A 25,623-nucleotide genomic window follows, 5' to 3' on the forward strand; every position below is an offset into this window, starting at 1 on the left:
AAAATCCAAAAACTTCTATGAAAAAAATGTATTTTACCCATTTTTTCATTTAAAAGCAAAATGTAAAAAGACTCTTCTTGTCTGCTCTCTTTGCTAACCCTCTTTCTTCTATGTTTCTCTTAGTGGCAAAATGAGAAAAGTAAATGGTTGAAGAAAAAGTTTTGTATGTACACTCATACATGTATGTATGGAGGGAAAAACAAAATATATGGATATTTTTGAATTACCAGAAAAAAAAATGCTAGTGAAAATCAGTGATTTATGAAAATTTACTTTTATGAAAAAGATACTTTTAGCAACTTGCAGTAACTTTGCAAGTTATTCTTGCCTTTTATTCTGGTGGTACATAAATGGCTTGATTCTCCACTTTCTTGCCCTTGCTTATCCTTTTCTAGCTACAGCACACTTGTATTGATTTAAAATTAGTGTAGTGTATTGGATAGCCGTGACCAATTATTTTTCTGTTAGTTCACTAGCTTTTTTTTTTTTTAAAATATTAGTTAGTACCACAGGTGGTAGCAGCTCCTCGCTCTGAAGCGTGCTGTGCACTTCTTTGGGCGGCCTGGCCTGCCCGCCGCTTCGCTGTCCCTGCATCACAGTTCGGGAGCCTCTCTTCTCCATTTCGTTCGTGATGCACGGCTCTGAGCAAAAGCAAACAACTGCTTTTTCAGAGGGTCTGAAGTCGCTGGTGTGATATGCTGCGTACTCTTGAGATGTATCAGCTTCTCCCTTTTGCAAATCTAATCAAAGAGGGTAATGTGCAGATCCTGTTTTATTTCAGCATGGCTTGCTTATGCAGTGGAGAGGACGCGAGAAACGCATACAGTCATCTAGCTGGATGAAACTATCTTTGAATGTTTCAGTAACGTCACACGTGACAGAAATGCTGAGCTTCTGTGTTAAATAAATGTGTCTCTTCCCAGATAGGAAAATCCTTGATAGTACTTTAAAAGCTATTGGGAGATTGTGGGTTAAATAACTACCTCTATGACCACATTAACATTTTATTTTCTGTTCTTGCCACTTTTCCGATTTTGCCACCGATGTGCAGGCAAGAAGAAAAAAAAAGGTGAGAGAAGGGAGCAGGTAGTTCCTTTGGGGTTTTGTTTGTTTTACTTTTTTAGTGCCTCTTTCTTGTCTGCGTCTGATTCCTGGCAGTGCTTTGTGACCTCCAGTGAATCCCATCGGTGCTCTCCATTCGGAGCCTCCCGAGCGGGCAGGACCCTAGGAGCCAGAGCACTGAAAGCACTGAACTGCCCAAAAGGAACAGCATCTTGCAGCAGCTTTTCCTCTTTTCTCCCATGTTGGTGAACACAGGGGGAATTGTTTAAACCAGCTGAGCTTTACTGCAAAAGCAAAAAAAAAACCCAAACGCCACCAAACTGTCAATGTTTGGAGATGATTACAGAGAGAATTGAGGACTACTGTTCCTCCTCAGGACACTCCCGCCTTCATTGCTGGCCTTATTTAAATACATTTTTAAAGTTTTTGAAGATCAGCTTCATCTGAAAAGAGAACTACGATTTGGTTGTGGTGCGTGTGGGAAGTGGGGGTTATTCTCGTGTGTCAAGATGTATGCGTTTAGACTCTCTGGAGCTTGAAGTGAAAACTGGGAGTCACCTAGGCATTAGCTGAAGAAGAAAACATCTTAGGCCACTGCAAAAATCACAAGCAAAAGAAATACAAGTTGCAGTTCTTTAGTGCTGCATAAAAGGAAACTGCTAAACGTGTTTCCTTGGTAAGCAAACCAGTTTGTAAACTGTATTGTATTAATTTTTTGGTAAATGTCTCCATTTCATCAGCTCCTGTTCTCAGATAGATTGCTGGCACCTTACGTTCTGCAACCAAAAAGCTAGAAGAAAGAAGTTTGTAGGATTAGCAGTTTCAGGAGATTGGTTGGAATCTCAAACTGCTTATTAGGTTTCTTTGAATTATTGGGTGATGTATTTGGTACCTGGTGTTTTGTTTCAGAAGTACATAATGCAAATAAATTTGGTTAGAATAGTGCTCATACACCTTCCATCAGTCTTTTGGCTGGATTTTCTAGCTTGGTAAAGCACAAAACTCCAGGTAATGGCAAAATGTCTTCCTGTGGATGCCTTTCCTGTGAAAAGCTGGTGCAAAATAGTTCTGTTCTAGCAAAGGGAGAGACTAGGAGGTGTGCTGCAACTCCCAAATCCGTACAGGTCTCTGTGCCACTTGGAGGACGCATGCACGTGATTTAGCCGTTCCTTCATCACAGTTCCAAAGCGCCTCTTTGACGGTGCTCAGTTGCAATTGCATGGCCCGCTTACAGATCTCACACCAGTAGAGGAGGGCAAACGGTAGCATCCACCTGCCCTCACCTGTTAAGAAAGGGTGCTTGGCATCTGGGAGGCACAAAGAGCATCTTGCAACCCTTGCTCTCCCCAGGAAAGCTGGTGCAAATCAGAAAGAGCTAGAGAAGAAGGGTCCTGCAGTCCATACGTTGTCGGCTTCCTAGGTCTTATGAGTGCGGTGGATGTTTGGAAGCAATGAAAATAGATGGCCATATGCCCAGTGCAAGAAATTATTGACTCCACTGTATTTATTTTCATAGTGAAATTGCATTTTCACATCTCTATGAGCGATACTTTAACAGGATACAAACCCAGCAAAGCACTTCTTTTTGCGGACATAGTGACTTTGGCACAGATGTGATGAAACTAGCTACTCTCTTGATGAAAACACACTGAGCTGGTAATACTGCAGTTTTGCATGCTCTCAAGGAAATTTGGCGATGCAGCTATGGTGGGTGGAGGTCGTATTTTTTTTACACTCCGGATTGACATTGCTGTGCAGGAAAAGGTATGTCGGACAGGCATAGCTTTAGCAAAGTTAAGTGACTGTGATTTCAGAGTGAAATATGGGATTAATAACTACCTAGAGAATAGAGTATTATTCGATGGAAATCTGATTTCACTTTTTAGTGAGTCAGGAATGTGAACACTTAAGATTTGAGTCATGTTTTTTAAAGGTGTTCTAACAGGACTTTCAAAGTTATGGGTACGTTTCATTGCATCCAAGTTAATATGTGTGTAAAAGCTTGAGAGCACTAAGTCTGTTTGTGCTTGTGAATTGGGCAGTTAGTGGCTTGGCCATCTGCATTTTGTGTTTGCATGCAAAATAATTTGCATTAGCAGTAGAGCATTCTGTGTGCATACAGCATGTGTTATACCTAATCCTGCACGCAAACAAAGTAGGTCTGGGGAATGCTACTGCAGGAGGCCATGTAGATAAGACTGGATGGTTGCTGGAGGCCGCTAGATTGTGTCTTGTCCTAAACACAGAAGGGGGAAAAAAAGGTGCAGGGAGGGTGGGGGTTACCTGGTTATTGTAGTTAGGATCCAGTCTACTTCAATCGACACAGCACGCTGTTGATGTTAGAGAATTATGCAGAGCTCTGTTTCAACTGGTCTCCAAAATGACTCAGTGTAAGAACTGACAGTGAGGTCATGTGGATTGTTTTTTAAAGGACCTGTTGGACTAATTACGCTATGTTATGTGGCTTAGTATTAGTTAAGCATGCCCAGAGTTACTTACTGGTAAGAGTTCAACCGTTAATTTTCTGCTGGAAGCAACATCCCTTCAAGATTCAGAGATGTACAACAGTTGTCCTTAGAGATTGTAACATATTAAATCCCAAAGCACTGTATAAATTATGGGGGAAGGAAAGAAACTGCAGAAAGCAGGAGGGGAATTAATTGTATGATGAGGGCCATGCTGAAGAAGCAGATGGCTTAACACTCAGTATCGCAGGGAGAAGGTCAGTTGTATCAGTGTTTAGTAGCTACTTTCACTGAGTCTGCTCATGTGCATATAATATATATATAAAAATTAGCAGCTGCTGTGATTATGTATAATGGCTTATTATGTAATTGTTTGAACAAGGCAACAGAGAAAGTAAGACTTCCAGACTCTTATTTCTTTTGCTTATTACAAACATTAAGTTCCTCCCGCTCCACCTCTGGGCGCTCCCAACGTTGCTCGCACGTTATCTGTATTTGCCCTTGCTTCCTGCTCGCTCTCTGTCCCTACCCACCGTTTCCTCTTGTTCCTGCCCCGGCCTCCAGCTCCCTTAAGGAGTCCGGTGTCTTTTCTCCTGCTGCTTTCTGCATCCGCTCTGTACTCTCCGTAATCTTCAGTAACACAGTCCTTCCCTAACAGATGTAAATGGGGCAGATTTTTAGTTTCCCCTTAATTTCTGTAGCATATGTAAGTTAAAAGAGAACATTATTTAAAAAAATTTGTAAATGTCTTTGTCCAGTGTTAGTCTCCAGATACTGTAAAAAACCTTAGAAAAGAGTATTTCTACAAGACCTTAGGAAAAGAGTATTGCTACAAGGAAACTCTCACTATAAATCTCACCAAACTTTACATGGCTGAAAAAAATCTTCATCTCTTGACCTCTAATTCCAGAGAAGTAATTTTACTGGGATTCAGACTCTCAGGTTTTATGTCCTAGAAAGTTTGTGCCCACTAAGGAAAAGCCTTCATCTCTCATATACTGTTGGCTATTTAAGGTCCAGAGGCAAAATTCAAGTCTGGAAGTGTGAGGCCGTGTGCCTGTGGGAGGGCTCTGTCTATCAAAACCGGGTCTTTGTACTGCCAGAGTGCGGGGCAATATGATCAGATTAGCCGGGGCACGCAGTGGGGTGTTTTTAGTGATTTTTGCCGATTGCAGGAAGACAGAGGACCACCTGATCTGTCACAAAGTCTGCTGGACAAATGCATTTAACCAGTGTAAAGAGTTTGAAGCCATGTTGTGTTGTATGCCTGTGGTATGTATGAATGGGTGTTGGGTGCCTGAAGACCAGCTTTGCTTTCGTGTGACATGATGGCTGTGTGCGTGGCATCGGGAAGACTGTCCCAGCATAACGTTCAGCTTGGTGTTCTCCAGTACAAGACTGGTACTGGTTGGCTTTTGATCCAGAAAAAGTAACCCCTGTCATCAGTGAGCCGCTGGATGGGTACAGCGTCCATGTCATACATGACATGTCCCAAGAGCATGGCATGCCCTGCTTAGCAGTGGTGGCCAGCATTGAGTCCAGAGCACTTCTTTCCCTTTGAGCTGTGTCTGGTGTTGGCACAGCCTAAGCTAAACGTAAACCTCCTGAATACTGGCTTAGCTAACTTGTTGTTCTTTGGGACTAATCAGTCTTCCCAGTCTAGGCAAACATCACTTCATTCCCTGTCTCCAAAGGCTGTTGTTATTTGCTGCTCTGCTTTTTTCTCCCCCCCCCCCCCGACTAACAACTCTTAGTGGCACCTCCAGAAATGTTTCATTGCCATGCAAAAGGAGGAGAGCACTTTGTCAGCAGCCTACTTCAGGCAGAGAAATTTGTATCTGTGAGAAGCATATGTGGAGAACAGCAATTACTCAGATCATCAATATTTATACAGCAGATAATAGTCATCATGGACAAGATGAATATTGTCACAACAGCAATAGCTGCTGGGGGGGATGCAAAATATAATTGCTAGGTTTCTTTAAACGGGGTAATTATTTAACTTTCAAGTGATTGGTGAAAATAGCTGAGAGTCTGAATTAAATATTCAGTGGGAGCTCACCTGCTTCTAGAAAGTAAAGGAAATGCCTCTCCTGTCTACCCTCATGTCACACAGCGAAAGCTGCCTGGGATGTCGTCCTTTACATGCAGCTTTCGCTGAAGGCAATGCTGGTGCCAGTTGCTGAACTAGGAATCATAAAAAAAGAACAACAACAACAAAAAAATCGAGTAGCTTGTTTTGAAAATGAGTTTTTGTTACGTCCGCTGCGGACAGAGACGTTTGTGGATGAGGTGGAGGCATGGTCGCACATGCTTTGCTTTAAAAGCTGCACCCAGGGTCCAGTGGGAGGCAGCCTCCCTTAGGGCAGGTTTTTTACCAGAGCTCTCCAGCATCCTGCTCGCCAGCTGATGCGACGCCGGTCGCCGGTCGCCTGGCTGGACAGGCAGCCCAGCGAGTCCCCGTCCCGGCTCCCGCTCGGCAGCCGGCCAGAGGGACAGCCTGGGTGGTGGCTTCCTGTTTGCACAGGAGATGCAGCTCCTGATTTCTGCAGGGAGAACGGCTCCTTCCACCCAGCCTTTCTAACCTTTGTATGGCGGCGTGATTATTCAGAGGGCTTACCTTCACTGGCAAGAAAAGCTGCTAGGTTGCCCTGTTCTTGAGAAGTATTAAATCAAAAACTACCTGCATGTGAGCTGGTTGCTACAGATAATTTACTTGCTGACTTTTTTCTTCTGCTTGTGAAATGCATCTGAATAGCTCCATTTTTCCCTTACATTGACTGACTCTTCAGATGTGACTCTCTGAGTATTTGAACCCCTGCACCCCTCGACTTCTTTCAGTTGAGGGGGAACAGTGGATGGGAGCGGTGCAGCACTTGGTGTTCAGCATTTAGCTCAGTTGGGTTGGCTGTCATTTGCAACGTCAGCCACACAGCTCGAAGTTTTCGAAACACCAAAGCAACTTAAGAACATTTTCAACAGAGTAGATCCACAAAAGACCTTAAGTACTGCGGTATCAAACTTCCAGGCACTGTATCCTATGGGATGCAGATAACGAGGCTTCTTGTGCAGTGCCAGGAGAAAAGTTGGCCCCAAGAGTGGGCTTTCCAAAAGCCAGCATCCCAAATAGGGAGACACATGAGCTGGCTACAACAAGGGAGAATCAAGAGGAGGTCTTTTAAGTTGGCAGCCCTCTTTCTGTTCCAGGAAAACATGCTGAACTGCTCCTTTTTATTCCTTTCTGGAGTTAGGTACCTTCTGCTGAGATGTAAGCAGTGGAGGAGCTAGTGGTTGCTCTCTCTGAGTTAGGTCTGATACTCAGCCCGAAGGAAGCTGTGACTGAGCTCCCACCTTTGTTGGGCAGCATTTAATCATGGATCTTTTTCTCTTCGTAGGTAAACCCATTAGACTGCCTGGATTCTAGCCCTTCTCCAAATGAATTTTTAATATAAAATAATTAAACATTCATTGGAGCAGGGACAGGAACCCAGGCCTCTGCCTTCCCCTCATACTCACTTTTCCTTTCTGACCTGAATATTGAATTATGCACTTCAAAGTGGAGTGGGTTCAGCAGGAGGCATTGGCGGAGCTCTGCTGAGCTACTGAAATTGCTGGTACTTAAAACTTTCATCTGGGAGAAGGGAAAAGAATATTATTATTTTGTCAGATTGACCCTTAGTGAATGAAAGTTTCCTTCTGCGATGAGCATACCCGGATTCTACTGTGTATTCAGTGAGTCTGCCCCTCTGGCATGTGGCTTCGGGAAGTCCTGACCCTGTGGCATGAAGATTAACTTGGACTGAATGTGTGTTTGAAGCTAAATTTAGGTCAGTTTAGATCTTCCTGATGCAGGTAAATCTGAGTCGTCCAGTAATGGCAGTATTAATACTTCAGATGCTTGTCCCCAGTGCATAACTCTCAATAGCAATGTTCTCTAAATAGCAGATCACAGACCCACTATTGCAACTATGCGTCTTTAAACTTTTTCTTAAGCAGTAGCCCCTAATTTTTTTACTGATGGTAGTGTAATCTTTGCTCAGAACTTAAGCTTGCAGTCAACAGACTTACTTTCTTAGTTTCCTTCCCCTGATCGCTTTGAGGCAGCCACTGCATGAAGAGATCCTTGCTGTTGACTCTGTTGGGAGATTATCTGCAAAGGTGTTAAAGGTGTTAATCCAAACTTTTTTTCTGCCTGAGGTTCTGCCTTGAGGAAATAAGTACTGACCACCTCTTGGAGAGATTGCTGCAATTTGTAAGCCAGCCCCTTGCATGGGTGACCCAGACCTGTGATAGACCTGGGCTCAACACATTGCTCCTTCAGTTGTATTGCAGCTCAGAATAGCGTTTTTTCAGAGTAAGGAGAACAACAAGGGGCCATTGAAGAGAGCAGGTAATCAGCACTACTGTTATTCCAGATTATTGAAACGTGTTGAAATAATGAGGTTTTTAATCAGGCTAGATTGTTTGTACCTAATTCTCTGAACCTTTTTTTTTGTTGTTGTTGCAGTAATTTACAGTGGGATCTGGAGATTATGAAAGGGATTGCTTTCCCCCACAATTAATGGGGTACTGTGTCTTCTTGTCTCATTGCTAAGCCCAGACCCAGTTATATTCTAATTCGAGGACGAGATGTTAGCAGCATGAGGAAAGGGGGTGCTTGCAGCATCCAGAAGCCGTGAGCCCCTCTTCATTCCATTTCACTCCAGTGTCAAGCGCTGGGGCACCACTGTGAAGACTGTAGATCAAGGTCTTTCTGTCACGCTGGTGCAACCTAGCTAAAGCCTTGAGGGGTTTTGATGAATAAGGGTTTAAAGACCCAGTCCCGTGTAGTAGTTTTCTTTTAAACTAAAAATGGGAAGACTGGTGTGGCGAAGGATGGAATCAGGGATATATTGGTACGAAGCCTCAAGAATGTTCCTGGAGCAGAAAAGTCCCTGCTTCTGAGCAGTAAAAGGGTGAAGCTATTTGCCTCTTCAGTTGGCTTTACAGCTGATTTGATGATTTGTCCTGCATTGCCTTCTGGAAGTTTTGTCTGCATCCTCATTTTGTCAAAGTTCATTGGTTTATTTTATGGAGGGGAAAACCCCCCCGAATCTCCTTTCATGGAAAAATGGGACTGAAGGGTTAGGTTTAGGAATGCTAGCACCATCTCCCATGGGAACTGTAATTAGCATACTTTGTTTTCCCATTCTTCCCTCGGGGCTTGGCTTTATGGCTGGCTTCCATTTCCTCTTTTCATGTTGAGTTGCCATTGAGGTTATGGGAGATGTAATCTGGCTGGGAAACCTGATCTGTGCTGGAGAATGGGAACATGAGTCATCCCATATGCAAGTACCTTGAGTTGGTATGGGCAGCATTTCACAGTTCTGAGAACGGGTTGCCAAATTTCCTTTATTAGTAGAAAGGCAACACTTCCCTTAGTCCAGGTGACATAGCTGTTCATTTCATTTCATTCGTAAGGTGTTCGTTTGAAACCCCAGGTTTCCAATAAAACTCACTTTTGTCTAACTTTATTTTAAATCGGCATCTTAGCTTAATTTGCAAGCATAAAATACCATTTTTTTAGGGGCTTGCCTTGCAGTAGTAAGTGTGATACCAAGATAGTGGAATTTGTTGTAAGTTCAAAGTACAGCAAGTAGGAGATGGTGATTTGATTCGCCTGAGGAGACTTCTCTTCCCGGTCTGTCGGAAATGCTTCTCAAGTGTGGAATGGAGCTAGACTGGGAATGGGAATAAAGTGTGCTTCAAATTTTACTTTCTGAAGTAGATTCCCCTCTTAAAATAGCAATCAACAGTAATACTGGATTTGTGTCGATTGAACAGACTGATGCATGGTCAGTCTGTGGAGTAGGAAATGTGTCAGTGTATGAAGTTTAAGCATGTCTAGAAGACAAAAGCTGGTCAGTAATCGCAAATTGGTGAGAATTCAGTGAAGTTGTATTGCTCCCAAGTTTGCTTTTAATAAGCAGTGAGCTATTTTTACAAGGACACTGTTGCTACTGTTACAGTTGGCTAGTTAGCAACCCCCCTTCAGAAAAAAACCCTGACCCTCCTGAAAGTCTTCAAGTGTACAGAAACTTGTTCTTTTTATTCTCTCAATTTCACGATGTCTCCTGCCTTCCAGTTTACAACCTCTTGCAAGCTGCCACTCTCCCTGTTTGTGTGACTTCCACAGAAAACACACGTAATAGCAGTTGAAAGGGAATTTTAAAATAGATCAGGAAATCTAGGGCATGTCAGGATGATTTTGAGGTGGTCTTAGAAATCCAGTGGTTGCCTTTTTTGAAAGCTTTTGCTGAATGTTTTGAGATTTAGCCTCCTCTTCTTTACCTAAAGGTCGGGAAGAGTGAAGTTTTCCTCTCAAACAGAGCATGTCACATACATTGGCATTTGGTGGAAGCGGGACTGCTTGTGGGATGACCTGTTCTCCAGTGGAAGGATTTCTGGGCAAGTCTGGCCCAAATCTGCACTAGAGAATAGTTACCGTGAAAGAGGCTTCTCCCAGCTCAGTGGAACTGCTTCATATGGAGGAGTCACTGGCACAAAGAAATGCTTGCAGGACTGGACCCAGGCTGGTTTTCGCAGCCTTAAAAAAATGAGGCTTTAAAGAAATTTTTTATCCACCTGCAAAGTCCTTGTGATAGATTTTTTTTTTAACTCATATATAAATTTATAATTATTTTCATGCGTAAAATAAATGAATTCATGCTATCATAGTGTTATTCCTGAACATCTTTGCAAAAGGGCAAGGTGAAAAGCATTTTGATAAGGAAATGTGTATTTTAAGAAGATATTATGCTGACGTTCAAAAATAGTTTTGGGAAAAAACCTCACACTGACTTCCCTCTTGGAGCCCTGATTTACAGTCCAGGTCTTCTCTCTTCTGATGCAGCCACATCCCTGGCACAAGAAGGTGTGAGATAGAGGGCTGCTTATGGTCTCACCTTGGTAATGAGAAGTTATTTAAAGAAATGTTACAATTTTGTGACATGTTTGCTTTCTTCCTTACATCCACTTGTTTGGAGTCAGCGTGACCCAAAAATGAGTGGTGGTGCTTGGTGAAGGGCAATGGAAACATGACCCCACGACTACAGGAACTTTACTGTTGTAGCCCTTGGGGGAGCTACAGCAAAAACCCCTTCATATTTTGAGGAACCCGACTCATTTTCTCCAATGTTTGGGTTACGTTCCTGTGCTACTGCTTCCTCTGCTGGCTGAAACTCCTCTATGTGGTCCGTTGGAGAAACCCTTATCTCTTTATGTTAATGGGTGGTTATGAAACAAGAACAAAAAAATTAAAGATCATGCACTGGTAATTTAATGAAGTGATAAGAATCTACAACTTTGTCCTTTAATAAGATTATAAAACTGTTGCTTTTTCAAATGAAGAGAGACACAGAGGTGGCCTTAACCTGTACATGTGCAATTTTAAATCTGGATATCATGCCGAGTTGGAATTTTTCAGTTCACTCTTTAAAGGTCTCATTTTCTAGCACTTGTGCTCATTTCTTTTGTGTAATTTTAAACAATACACAATAGCATTTTTCCATCAGCAAAGGCCTGTGCCTGTCAGTGACCTTTACTGCTTTCTTTAGAGGCATTATGCAATCAGACATAAGGGAAGGAAAATATTTAATGATTTTTTTTTTTTTAAAAAAAGGTCTTGACCTTATGCCTGTATACTTATGGTTGTACTACTCACATTTAGAGCACCTGTGTTTTGCACCTGCACTCTTATTTTGAGGAGTCTGAAAGTCTACTTGCAAAATCTGAACTCATTTGCGAAAATCAAGCTAAAAAAAGAATATAGGTGGGTAGACCAATTGCCTTTGAAGCAGGAAGCTTTCGTTCTAATGTTCCTTCCCTCTTTGGTCCCTCACCTCCATTAAATATATGAGATTTTCTTCTAAATTTAAATTCAGAACTCACAAAGGGATTGACCCTTTCCATATCTATTGACTAGTCAGTGCCGGAGAATTTTGCGTGCCTTTCTGAACCCACTTACCAGCACTTGCCTCCATTTTGCTGCTTGGGAACATTAAAGCTCTTGAGAGTTCACACTAATTGCAGTCTCCTCTATCAAGAGAGGTTGCTCATTAGATAAGGTGGTTTGTTGTACCGAATAGCGAGGAGAACACCAAAGCCTGGGCACCCCTTAGTTCTGCTTCCCGATCAGGTGGGTGGAATATCAGGGAGAGCATGCATTTGTTCAGGGAGATCCATGGAAATGGGAGATCCAAATAAGTTCTTACAGCAACAACTGTGTAACTTGCTAACTTGGAAATATTTCTGATGTCTCATGATGATCACCAGACAGTTACATGCTTCATTGCTGCTCAGTGTTAAGATTGGTATGGGTTACAGTTATGCTTCATGACTTACTTTTCCACGTGTGAATATTTTATGCACCAAATCCACATTGGTATAGCAGCTAGGAAAGCAGAGTAAGCAAGAACAGTTGCCCCATTCCTCTTTCAATGCCATCAGCCCATCTTTGTGTATTGAAAGATACTTGCTCTAAAAACACGTACTGAGCAAACTTTTGTGCAGTGCGTATAGTACATAAACCTTGAGCTGAGTTGTGCCTCTTTCAGTGGATGATGTTAGTGGACCATCAAGAAAAATGGTATGTGTTTATTGCTTGTGAGGATATGAGTTTGGAATTCCAGATATAAATTAATTTCCTAAAATTTGATGGATATCATGTGGCATTGATTGTGAACCTCCTTCTGCAAGAAGGGCATGTTACTTTGCCTGGTTTTGTTTGGTTTGTGTGTTGCTCATATCCACAGAGATGACCTTAAACTTTCCCAGTTTTGTGTCTATTTACATTTGGAGGGGGGGGAAATGCCAGTGATCCACTGACATATACAGGAGAGGAAAGGAAATTACTTTCTGACAGATCTTTTCTGCTACTTCCAGATGAGCAGATGGATCCCATGGTACAGGTTTGCCTTTAAGGAGAGTTTAAGCAGTAAATACTTCTGCTTTTTGCAAGAGGGCTGGTTATTTTCCATATTTGTATAGCTTTTAGGTAATTCATAAAGACTGCTGGTAAAAATGCAGGCTTTTTTCCACCCAGTTGTATGACCTTCAGTGTTTTAAACTCTAAACTTTTCCAGCAGAGAATGTTGTGGGAATTGCATCTTTGTCAATTGAGTCAATTCATTACCTCTCTAAAAGTTGACTGCTATGCTTGATGCTGAGAGTTAGACAAAACAACTGGCTTCTACAGTTTTTCTTTAAAATTTCATTTTCTAAGAGAATAGCACAATCTTCCTAGGTTTAAGGGTACCTCCTCCTATGTCCCCCAAGCTGCACGGTGTTTTAAACGGCCTCATTTTGAAGACTGAAGGATTTGGGAGGGTTTCCAGCAGGGGCAAAACAAGCAATTGCTCTTACAGTTGGATGAGAGTTGCAAAGACCAGGTGAGCCACAGCTCTTTGAGGTGGACTTACTTCTTCTAGCTGACGAGACTACTAGACAGAGGTGTTGCTGACAGTCAGTGTTTGATTGGAAGAAGTGCTGGTTTGACTGACTTTGCTGCGGGAGGAGTGCGAGTGTTGGGGCGAGGCAGAAGGCTCAGAGGAGGGTGGGAGTCTTCACCACGCCTCAAGGAACCATCTGTAGCGACGCTTCCTAACCATGCAGGTGAACACGGTAGCTGTTATGTATGTGTAGGACATAGCTAAAAATAAACAGAAGGGAAACTGGTTTCCTAATGGTTAGGGTGTGTTTTTTGTTGTTGCTGCTGTCTTAAAGCAATAAAAGCCAGCATCATTTCAGCTGTATCCCAGCTTGCTGCTTGTTTGGAGGAGTGTAGGAGAGGGTGGGAGGCAGTAAGATGCCCACGCTGTGCATGGGAAAGCAACTCTACCTGCTCTGTGGGAGCTCTCCCCTCAGTCAGGGAGTAAGCAATAATAAGCTCAGCACTTTGGGTGTGCTGGTACCCCACTCTCTTTTAGAAATGACGGTGCAAGGTGCATCTCACCTTGCTGATGCGTCCCATCCGGCACCAGGATAATCTTACAGTGCTGAAAGATGGGACTGGCAGCATTTGTCCCTGCCATTTGGGAGTGGGAAAGTGGAGATGGTCATCCTAAACCAAACCTCCTGAAGGGTGCTAAAGCAAGCTAGTGGGACAGCCAAGCAGAACTGGTTTTCTTGGTCCTGCAAGCCCTGGTGCTTAATGCTTTATATTCTGGAGTGCCACCTGCTGGCACTTGCTCTGTTCACGCTCTCTTTTCTAGAGGCAGCTGCTCTAGAAGATGAGAGCTCAGACCAAAAAGCATGGATGTTAGTAATAATAAGAGTACTAATTATTTGTATTGATCATGACATTATTTTTTTGATCGTCGTAGCACTTAAGGACCCCGTTTATTGGCAAAGACCTCCCTCTGGCAGGTGTTCTGCAAACTCAGTGTGAAAGAAACTGGCAGAGGCTTCACTGCTTAAAAAATACAGAGCACGGTATGAAGGAGTGGTTTAAAGTATAGAAAAGGATTTTTCCAATCCATGCGGTTATTTGGCAAAATATGAAGTATTTTTTTTCTTTCTGTCTTTAGTAAAATATTTTGATCATTTCTGTGGTTGGCAAAAAACCAAAATTACTTTTCATAAAAAAGAGAGTGTGTTTATTTGCTTTTTAAAGCAGTAATCATTAAAGTGAAAGACACCTGACAGTGAAGTCACTTAAGCAAAAGTTAGGAAAACACTGACCCAACTCCCAAACGTAACAATGATGTCAGTAAACTAAATAATTCTGAAAACCTTTTGGCTGGAAAGCAAGGGATGTTGTAGTTTGTGGCATAATGCAAATCTGGGTCCAGAGCTGAGATTTATTTTGTCCTAGTCAAGAACTGGTTTTGGCAGTAGAAAAGAGGTATTTTTTGAATCTGTTTTGTAACATTGATTTTCTGTCTGTGGGCCAAATCCTCAATGGGCATAAGTGAGTGTGGTTCCTTGGCATCGGTTTGGTTGTGTGCATTGACGTCTCCTGTGTTCAGTGCACCACTGTAAGGTACACAAATACAATATTATAACAAAAATGGAATAAAGACCTCAACTGAGTTGAATCTGGTTGAATCCTGCATAGATGCATAAAGCTGTGTGCATGCACGCTGAGCCTTCTTAGATAATCTCTTCCAATGCAGCACTTTCTAGAGTCGCAACACAGACTTTTGGCCTTTTTCCCTTCCTTTTAGCAGTCCCACCTCTTTAGTTCCTAACTGCTATTCTGTTAGGAACTACATGGATGCTACATGGAATACATGTTGGAAATAAGTGGTGAAGCTTATCTGATGTAAGTCTTCAAAAGCGATTAATGACCTTGGGATGAATGTGACTTTTTTTAGAAAGCCCTGAATCACCTGCCCGTTCAAAGTAAGATCCTTAGCAAGAAACACCTGTAAAAACTAGCAATGCTATCAACCATATAGTCCTCTTCAGGCTTCGATCACATCATGAAACATGGCTTGTCTGTTGAAAATGCCCCACGTTGTGGGTTTTTTTTTAAGCCAACAACCAAAAAAAGCTGAATAACAGTCTTTGTAAACATGCTGCTATGAAACTACTGCTGATAGTTGGAATGTATTTATCTCATTTGCTTTTGCTAGACTGGGAAAGAAAAAGAAATCATGGGGTATTGCTAGACTTAAGCACTCCACATTCAGCAGTAGAGCGATGTGAGTAAGAGATAATTCTGGCTCACTCAGTGGCTGACCACATTGAAGAAAAATTGTTGCAGAGTCAGTGCAAAAAGCTTTGTTTGCCCTTTGCATTACCTTTTTATAAATTTCTTGTTCTGAAAGAAAATGGTCCAATTGAAATGCAACTTGAAATGAGCTGACATTTTAATGGAAATGACCATTTTTGCCTTAAGGAGCAAGTATTTGCTTAATTTGATCTGAAACTGCCGATGAATTTGTTCACCTCAAAACTACATTTCTTTAGTTAGCTCTAACTCAGATGCAGAAATCATGAGACTGGCTTGCAAGACAGAGACTGAAGTTTAGGGGATTCTACCTAACTGGGACTTGGGGCTTCTGAAGTTCATGTTTTCAGGCTTTTCTTCAGAAAAATGGGGCTAGCAGCTTTCTTTTTACTGAGTACTGAATTGATTGTCCATAATCCTGTGAGCCTAGGACTCACCATGGCCGTATATGATCAGGATTGTGATGAAGTCTTGAGTATTAGCAGTATTATGCTAGTTATCTTTTCTAAGTTTGTTCTGCTGTTACATTGCAAGGACTGCAGAACTAGGCCCAAAATTAAGAGGCAAAGCAGTTTGCTTCGTTTTGATTGTTTTGCTCTAATGTAGCATAACGCAGTCCTTTCCGAGCATTTGCACTCCTTCATACAGCAAAAATCCTGCATGCTGTTAAGTGCTGCCAAATGGGAGGGTATTTTCACATGAGGATGTTTCAAAAGCAGCCAGACTTTGACTGGCAGAAGTATGGTGGGTAATGCCTGGCCTGAACTTTGAAACTCACTGTAAAGAATGAAATACAACCTGACAAATCTTGGCAGGTCTGATAAACTTCTTGCAGCTACAGAAGGTGAGTGGCTCTTGGAATCAAATACTGTCTCTGTGAAGGAAAGCAACAGTAGATGTCACATAATATGGGCATGAATAGTTTATCTTCCTCTGCCTGAGCATTTGAGCAGCCAATTGCCAGTCCTGATCACAGCATGGCTACCAGAGCAGAGAGGCTAGCAGGACTGCAGCTTTGAGCTCAGTCTCCCAGAGCTGTAATTTATCTCAGCCCACCAGAGAGGGTTGTGGTGGTGCTAACCTGAGTTATGGTTGTCGCCCTCGAGAACACTGCATTGCGTAGCTGCGAGACTACTTTTGTCTGCAAATGGTGCTGGTTCATGTGAGGGAGAGACTTGATGCAAATCCCCTCGCTCTGTTCTAGGCTTCATCCTAGAAGTCCATCCATGGGAGTCTTCTCATTTCTCTCATGGGCATGCCCATGTCCAGGGGCATGAAGGGGAGAGCCGAGAGCCTTTCCTGGTGCCAGTTTGTTGTCTCACCACTAGTCTGAAATTTTCCCTGGTGGTACTGGGGCTTCGAGTCGCGATGTGGGGCTGGTCAGGTTAGTAGATGTGCAACCAGTTGTTTTAGTTGCAGCTGTTTTGGGAAGGTTGTGTTGTGTTTCCTCAGGTTGCACGTTTTCAAGGTGGCGCAGGGGAAGTGAAGGCATCTGCACTAAGAGATTACCTTAACCTGCCTGCGGCTGCTGACACCTGGTTCTGTGTTGGTTGCATTAATGGATAGCGTGTTAAGTATGTAAATGTGCAACTGACCTCAAGAGCATGTATTATGCCATTAGCTTCTGTGGCTAATGTCAGGTCATGCTCTTCATAACTTGTCTGAACTGGAGCTTGTGGAGTGTTTATAGTCACGGGTAGAAACGTGGTTTGGAAAAGAATTGGAAGACATTATTTATCCAGTATAGCCTGCTAAATCTCTTTTGGAGGATTTTACTGGTGTAAAGACAGAGAGATAAATCACAAAATAGGAAATCATCAATATGTATGCAGTTCAGGCTTGGTCTAACTCTGCTTGTGATCCATATTTGCCATGAGAGTTGGACTGTTCCCAAATTCAGGAAGTGAGGGTGGTATTAATATTACTAGCTGACAGAGTGTTCCAGGGTGAATGATTAGTTTCCAATAAGAAAGGAGCTTTTGGATCAGTTCCAGTTCCTTTTGGTGTAGTCTGCAAACCAGAATGACCAGTGCTGTGACCTAGAGTAGCTGTAGTGCTTCTCAGGGACCGAAAATGCATGAAGATGACAATTTGTCTGCATTAGGAAATGACATAGCAGTTGACCTTGAGGAGGCATATTAGTTGGCTATCTTCCACTCTCTTGTGAAGATAAGCTCTTGGAAGTGGTTCTTCTGTGTTGGGACATCTGTTACACCTTTTCTCTTGATAAACAGGGGACTTTACTCCCTTGTGCTGCCCACTTAGCAGATTTCAGGAGAAAGGTAAAAAGATGAAAAAAGCTTCATCCCCATCTAATCCCCTTCAAACCTTATTCTACTTCTTTATGGTCTATGAAAGAAGAGAATTTCCTTACTTATTGTTATGTGGCTTCTAAAAAAAAACATTTTCCAATTTCTTAATCCCATCCATTTCAACGTAAAAGGATGAATTACTTTGATTCCCCTAGGTCTGTTGCTTTTTTTTTCTTTTTTCTTCTGAAGCAAAAAAAGAAACAACCCACACCCAAACAAAAGAAACCCCAAACCATCTCAGCTCTTGAGAGCAGCCATGTGAAGGTAGCTGTTCAGTGATGCGGGTCTCAGAATCACGTCCTCAGGAAGCCGCGCTGGGTGCGTGCAGAGAGTGCAGAGCGTGTTAAGCAGGCGGGGTGTACAAGGTGGGAGCGCAGAGCAGAGTTGCAACAATTAAAACTGTCATTTGAAGGACTTTTGTTTCCTGAGGTAAGTGTGAAATTGAGTTTTCAGTTTTTGTATTGTATAGGCAACGTATGAACGTGTGAGTATCGATTCCTTTCTCTCCTCCTCTGTTTGGGCCCACAGGCAGGTAGGTTTTGACCTAGTTTTGTCAAAACCCACTCAGTGACCTCAGAGAGCTGTAGCACTCTCTCCTGTAATGATAGACTGGTGTCTTAATACTCTAATTCAAGCTGATTCCCACTCAGTCACCCACTGACCTGTATCAGTGAGAAATGTCTGCATTTGAGCTTTACTTAAAATTACTTTTTTTTTTTGGTGGTGTATTTTGTAAGTCTAATACCAAATCCTCAGGGGAGGGAGGGAAGAATCTTTTAATTAAGTTTCTCTTCAGGTATCAGGCAAATTCTATCAATGGCAGATGAAGCATAAAGCTCTAATGGGAGAGCAAAATTTGTCATTTAAGTGATCAGGTGCTTCATGCCTCTCTCCCTCTCAGTATTTTGAATGCCACAGAGTTCTGTCATGTTGCCATAAATGAAAATATGTTAGAAAGAAGATGTTGCAGTGCATTAAAAACTGAGAGTAGGTTTAATGGCCATAGCTTTACTCTTTGCTTGGACAAAGCTCTTCCTGTAAGGTTGCGGGATTTTGGCTTAGAGACTTAACTTGTGACCTCACTTTAGATGTGGGAAGCAAGTTCTAAGTCTGTCTTTGCCAACCACCTGCTCCTTATGTCCTGGTCATAAATAGCTAGTGGTGCTGCTTTTATCCAGGGGGTGAGGGGTAGATTTCTTTTCACGCCATCCCTCCCCTCCCACCCCCATTCCTCTTGATGTCAGCTTGAATGGCAAATGGGTCTCTCACTTGGTAGTGGAAAAACCTGGCTTTTAATTCCTCTCTCCCTGGGGTTTAGGAGTGAGTCAGGCATAATTAAGAACAGCCAACAAAACTGAAGAAGTGCTAATGGCTCTGCAAGTGTTCTCAGAGTGGGCTGTAGAAATGATCACCATCCCTTGGGATGCTTTGAATGCTGGAGATTTTGTTTATTTGCCAATTGGGAGGGAACCTTTTAATATCCTGTGCTGGGAAATGTTCAGATTTGGGATGTCTCAGGACCACAGTCAGGTCTCTCATCCTGTCAGTGCACCCCTCATGCAGGAAGAGAAACGCTAGGACTTACGGACAGTGGAGGTGGTGAGGAGTACCTTCAGACTCCTTCTAGCAGGGCAGAGCTGCACCTCGGGGTCCCCTGTGCTCTGCCAGGCTGGAGGGAGCCTGGGAGATTTGGGGAACCATACCTCTGGGGCAGCTTAACAAGTGACCTCGTTGAAAACCTACAGATGTGGCAGAGTTGGGCTGGTGAGGAGCAGGTCAGGCTCCCATAGCCTGGGCTCCAGGACCACCTGCACGGAGGGCTGCCGAGGGGCTGGGTGGGCAGGAAAGCTGTCTGCTTTCTGTCTCTGCCTGTCTGAAATGGGCATATTTCTGTGGAATATTTTGATTTCAAATAGTGTTTCTCACTGGTAAAGCACCTGTTTGACTTTTTGTCAAACTGTTTTGACTCAGCAGTAAGAAACTGTACCTGTCATTTGCTGACCTGGCCTGTTGCAGGTGATGAGTGGTGTTTGCTGTTGGAACAAAGTGCAGCTTATCCTGGTCATATTTGACCAAAATAAGGTCTTTGGAGCCAGGGAATGTGGACGTGTCCAAGTTTGCAGATAAAAAGAGGGAGCAGCGCAGCTGGTGACGTGAGATGGAACAACGAGCGGCATGTGAGTCTCTCTCTGTTTTCTATAAGCACCAAAGCTTGGTGTTTTCACCTGATCTGTTTTTGCTCCAAAACTGTAAAGTTCTACGTCTAGTTACATTGCTGTGGGTGACCTTTCTGCCTCTCTCTCCTGTTGCTAGGGCTGGCTGGTGACAATTTCTAAGGTAAATGCTGTGGCATGATACCTTGCAACTAGGCTCCTTTTTTGTGAGCCACCTCTGATTGCTCAGCTGCCAGAGAAGCAGGACAGCTGCTGTCCTCTTTGATCTGTGCTGTTGAGATCATCTAGAGCAGATTCTCTCTCCATCAGCATAGATCCCCTGGTGCTGGTTCATAGGATGTTGTAGGCTCATATATCACAGTTTCACTCAGCTTTATTTTTTGTGGCTTTATGCATCCGGGCATGTGTACACTTGATTTTCATCTTGGCAAGGGCTGGACTAAAGCTAAAGGAACAGTGCCAGCTTGCGCTGGCTAAGGATTTAGCCAAATTAAAACACTTTTGTTCTGCAATATTTCTGTGCAATTGTGAATAACTAAATGGAAAGGATGGTGGGTGTAGGCTGCCTGGCTTAGAGGAACATGCCTGGAAAACAGGTAATTCTGGAGAGAAGAATGAATTAACTTTGTTGCCTTATTGTTAGCTTTACGTCCCTCAAAATGCGTATCATCTCTCAGTTGTAATCTACATGGTGGATGAACTGTGTCCATGGAGATACTTTAACTTCTGGATCACAGGCTCTCATGATTTTCACAGTCTGTGGAAAAGCTGATATCTTCAATGAAAGCCACAAAAAATCTCAGGCATACCATGGGGATGCTGCCAGCTGGAAGAGATGGGGAGAGACGGTGATTTTCTGAGTTTTGTTGATTCTCTGTTGCAAAAAAGAACCTGCCCAGAATCTGTCACCTCTGCCTGGTAGCTCATGAGGTGAAAAGTGGAGCTATGATGAAGTTGTCTAGGAGCTTTGAGGCAGTCTGGGTGGTGCTTGCATGACCTTGGACTAACTGCTTCATCTCTCAGCACTTCTTTTCTTAGATGATGAAAGGATATAATGATGATAATACTTCTCTCTCTCTTAACAAGAGTGTTGTGATGAATAAATTAATTAATCGTTGTGCTGTTCTCAGTTACTATGGTAATTAGTGCTACAGAACAGCCTAAAAATAAATAGGATCATTTAGTGAAGGATATTCAGGGGAAACCAGGTAGTACGTCCTAGGCATTTGCAACAGCCCCAGTGTGTTTTGTCCAAACATGAATCTGTTGAAAACATATATGGATGCTGAATTTTGTAGCAGAAATGCTTCCAAATATTAAATATGTTCCTTCCTCCTCACCAGCAGTTTGAAATGACTCTAGCACATGTTTCCTTCCATATCTGTGGGCAGATGATTCTTGCAATTAGTTCCCCTATTGAGAATGGTACTCCCCCCTCACCCCCATCTCCTTTCCAGCCTAAGGGCACCTGAAATGAATGGATCGTTCTTCATCATAAATCATACATACTCAGTAAAATTCTGTCAAAGAATTCTTAATGTGTTTGGGGAGTTTACATAATGAACCTTCCTTGAGAAAGGTGAAGTATCGTCAATGCACTGCCTTGCTGAAAGTTTGTTATTAACCTTGCCATACAGCAAGTAGAGTATGCCTAAATATGTGCATAAGTCTGTGCAAAGTTTTTGAGGCTTTCTTTCAGTGATCACCTAACTACATCAGCATGCCCCGAAGCCAGTCTTTAGAAATGTGATATGATGTTTAATCTTCTGTGAATTGTATTAGATTCCACAGGCATAATTAAAGTATATTTTTGGGGCTTTCAAATTAATATAATTTTGGGCCCTAATAAGTTAGGAAGTATGTGTGAAGGTAGTTCTGAGTTCTCCAGTAGAGGCAGCACCCTTTCAAGGCTGTGGTTTCCATTTGTTAGTATCACTGGGGCTGTCCTTACATAGAAAAAACATTATGGCAGTAGGCAAGGATTTGCCATTACTCTGTTCTCTGACTTGATGTCCAACTCCCGTCATGGATGTTCAATGTCTTTCTTTGCACTGGGTTCCAAGAATAGCTGTCTATTCTGACCTGGCCAGTTGGGGACCACTTTACAGTTAGGGTTTGTGCAGAGCTTTCTCTGCAGCAAACCTGTGCTTTCTTCTTCCTCTCGCTGTCTGTACTATACTAGCTGCAGCAGCCTTCATCTGTTCACCTCCGGCAGCACCTCCCTACGTTGTGCTGGGAAGCTACGAATTGCAAGAGAGCAACAAATGCCCCTTCCCCCTTCTTCTCGGGGAGTAGGAAGCTGATGCCTTGGCATTCCTAGCCTCCTGCTCACCCAGAAAAAGAGAGCTGGGGTCTCTGCTGCGGCCTCTGACAAGGTACCAGCAGAACAGATAGCATGACTGACAAACAGCTGAAATACCTGTTTTATTCTGCAGACCTTTATTGCTCTTGAGTCACGCGATCGTTCATTTCTCAAATCTTAAAAACTCTTGGCTCGTGCAGAGGGCAGCCCAAATCTGCAAGGAGGACCTTTGTGCCGTGCTCTCAGCCACCCGGCTGTACCTTGATCTTCTGCTGCAGGGGTCATCAGCTTTGCAGGTTTCTCCCTGGGTCTCTGTAACTGCTTGTGAATCTCCCGTCCCGCCAGCCAGTGGCAGCCCTGTGGATGCTGGGCAGACCCACAGCAAGGGGAAGAGGGTGTGGGGGAGGCAGAGAGGTCTCCCGATGCTTCTTTGCAAGGCTTGTCTCTTCCCACTGCCTTTGCTCCTGCTGCAGCTTTCTGACACTTGAGTTTTGGAGCTTGTGGATTTTCATACCCAGTTAGTTTTTATTTGCATTACTAGTTAGATCTAAGCCCTGAAGAGCTTCCAGTTGCTGTCAGGTTTGTGCCAGGCAGAGTCACTACTTGCAGTTGCAGTTGCCTCTGTGTGCGTGTGTGGTTTCACTGTCACAGTCCCCAGCCCTCCCGTCCACATGCGTGCCCTTATCCACACATACATACACTGTCTTTTCTTGCGGAGACCTACAGATATCTCTGACAGTCTTTTCTGATTCCCTCCCCACCCCCACCCCATTTTCCTGTCAACAGTCCCCTCACCCCCCTTGGCTGTCACTGGGTGATGAGAACAAATAATGACAAAACAATGTTTTTTTGCCTGATGCTGATGTCAGCCATGCCCTCACGTGCAGACTGGCTGCCTCTTTGCCTTCGTGCTTGAAGCAGCAAGAAGAGTCCAGTCTGAGTAAGCTTTGAGTGAGGTGTTCACCAGTGATAGCTCAGTACCCCCAACTGGTATGGGGGTGCATTGAGCACAAACTAGGGAGTTCAGGCCCCTGTCCAAGAGGACATCTGATGCAGTGTTAAATCTTGGCATAGTTGTTAGAGCAAAGTGGTAGAAGAGTACCGAGAGAGCTGCTGTGGCTTTTTCCTTCCTAACTACATACTGCAAAATGAATCAAATAGATATTATGCAGTTTAATTCTGACTGTAGATGATGGCTTGACTTTCTTTTATCCCCAAACCAAGCTGTGGCAGAGTGCAGGAGGGTTGTGGGGCTTTCAGTATGGTTGGGAATAAAGTTACATTGCACCCATGAAACTGCATGTCCAACCTTTGAACAAGGCAGTGTCAGCAAAGGCCAAGGGGTTAGGTGGTTGTGGCTACTCTTTAACTTGTTTTTAGGCATATTCTGAAGGAATCATACTAACCTCTCTGCTTACGGTTGTTACCACTGATCTGTCAAAATATACCTCTGATCATTATTTGAGACATTTTGGGAAAGTAAGAAATGTCATAATTCGGTATAGGAATATGTACAATGCACCCTTGTTACCTGAAATAATGTTTGTAGTTGTTCTTTTGGGGGGGGAGGGAAGGAAAGGAAAATAGTGTAACTTGGAGACACACAGTTGGAAGTGACTCCTTGATTCAGCACCAGGTCAAAATGGGGTTGTCACTATATTTACAGCTTCTGAAATATATCTGCACATATCTGAACAATGTATGTCATGTAGGTGGTAAGCCCTATCTTAACCTTTTAATTTGGCTCCATTCTTTCCCTTTTTCTTCCTATAGATTGCACTAATGCTTTAAAATGTTGACCTCCTGGAGAAATGCTTCACAGCATTACTTAGCATTCAAAACAGCTGAGATCTTGTTGGGATGGATTTTCTTCTTTGTACTTAGGGCGCTGTTTGCCTGGAGGTGACTTTTGTTTTATTCTTCAGTTCCAAATACCTCATCTCATTCTCTCATAGCATTGATCTTCTACTGTAAGGATATCACCAGGACAGGGATGAGGGGCTTTATAGTGCATGAGTATATGACTCCTGGACAGGGATATGTGGTCAGAAAAATTATCTTGATCCCAATCACATTCACATCAATAGAAACTGGTTTACCTTTAGCACTGTAAGTGGAGAGGGATGGCTGTAGGGGACAGCTAAATGAGGTCAGAGAACTTCACCAGTCAGTTCACTGACATCCAGAATATGGAGGGCAGAGCTTCTATGCAGAGATACTGATTTACATCTGCAGAAGGAGTACGGCTACTCTGTTTTTAAACATAAGCCTCACCTTCTGAATTTCCAGGCATTGGGGCTTTTTCTCATAATAATGCTGCAGTATTGTTATACCTGGGTTTTTTTGATAGATTTGCAGATAGAGCAGATCAGAGTTGCGTCTTGTAATGTCTCAGCTCAAGTTTGGCTTGGGCAGTTCGTAACTGTGAAGATTTTGTATGGATACTTCTGTGCAAAATATAAAACTGCTGGGTTGCTTGTGGCTGAAAACTGGATCTGATGGCTTCAGTGATTCCTTCCTGAGTTCCTATAACTCATTTCTAATCTGGCCTTTGTCTCTTAGTGTTTTTCAGCCAGGAATTGCCTAGCATTGTGGATAGCTCTCTTCCATTTTTCTCTCAGCTGCACGCTAGTCTTTCAATGACCCTTTCTGACAGTCTGCCTTTGTGCCTGTCTGTACCACAGGGATGTGGAGATAGTAACGGGAAGGAGAGGATAAAGAAGATAAAACCTCTACTCATTTTCTTCCACTTTCCCGTGGTGTGGCCTGCGCGCGGGCAGTGAATGCATAGGCCCTTCTGCGGCAGTGTTAGGCTCCCTCCGTGTAATACAGGCCGGTGCAGAGCAGGCACTGCACGGACCCGTGCTGCCTTCATGCTGGTGGGGGTCTCTCCCAGCGGTGGCCTCTGTCCATGTTCAGGCAAAGCATCCCAAAAGCGCGGTTCGGGCAGCTGGCATGTGCCGTTTCCTCCTGCAGCCGTTGCCCGTGTTTCCCAAGCTCCTGCCTTCGTAACTGCAGCCACTGCTCCCTCCTGACTCCGGATTGTCACTGCGTGTTTGTTGAAGGGCCTTGTGAGCCAAAATCTGCTGCTGTTACAAAATCAGCAGCAGGGCCAGTTCTGCCAATGTCGGTGATACCAGTTGTTAGCATCTGAAAAGATGATGTGTATTTTGTTTTCTCTATTCAAATACCGGTAACTGCCAGAAGCAGGATATGGGACAGCGTGGTCCAGAGGGCTGTCCTGCATTGCAAACCCCACGTCTATGCCTGCCTTCTCTTCTTGAACTACGTTATTTCTGTTTTACTGACGTCACCCATTGATTAGCGTGTTGCAACCTGGTTGCTGTGATCCAGAGAGAAGAGCAAGAAATAATTGTATGGAAAGGAAGAAGTCCTCCGACAGCTGTGGTCCTCAGGTGTTAGCTCTGTTTTGGGAATAACATTCTAATTAGAGAAGATCAAAGGTCACCATGCAGATATTTTGGGTTTTCTTTATCGTATTCTCTGGATGCAAATTCAGGCTGATACTTCTTCAAATACAGTAAGGAAGGCAATGTAAAAAGTTGTAAAAATGTCACCCCTTCATATTTATCCT

The 25,623-nt window shown here is 43.3% G+C and overlaps 1 protein-coding gene across 4 annotated transcripts in view; it reads left to right on the forward strand.

Annotated features, from left to right (window-relative positions):
* Nucleotides 1-25,623, forward strand: part of RNF152 (ring finger protein 152) — a 47,411-nt gene that overhangs the window by 14,993 nt on the left and 6,795 nt on the right. Inside the window, exon 1 of one of the 4 annotated variants that reach the window (XM_075493978.1) lies at nucleotides 19,706-19,729. The exons of the other annotated variants lie outside the window; for them this stretch is intronic. The gene's annotated coding sequence lies outside the window, so the exon portion shown is untranslated. Of the gene's footprint in view, nucleotides 1-19,705; nucleotides 19,730-25,623 lie in introns of those variants that run through there. 4 annotated transcript variants of the gene reach the window in all.

The sequence above is a fragment of the Mycteria americana genome, chromosome 2 (genome assembly GCF_035582795.1).
Source record: "Mycteria americana isolate JAX WOST 10 ecotype Jacksonville Zoo and Gardens chromosome 2, USCA_MyAme_1.0, whole genome shotgun sequence".
Taxonomy (NCBI): domain Eukaryota; kingdom Metazoa; phylum Chordata; class Aves; order Ciconiiformes; family Ciconiidae; genus Mycteria; species Mycteria americana.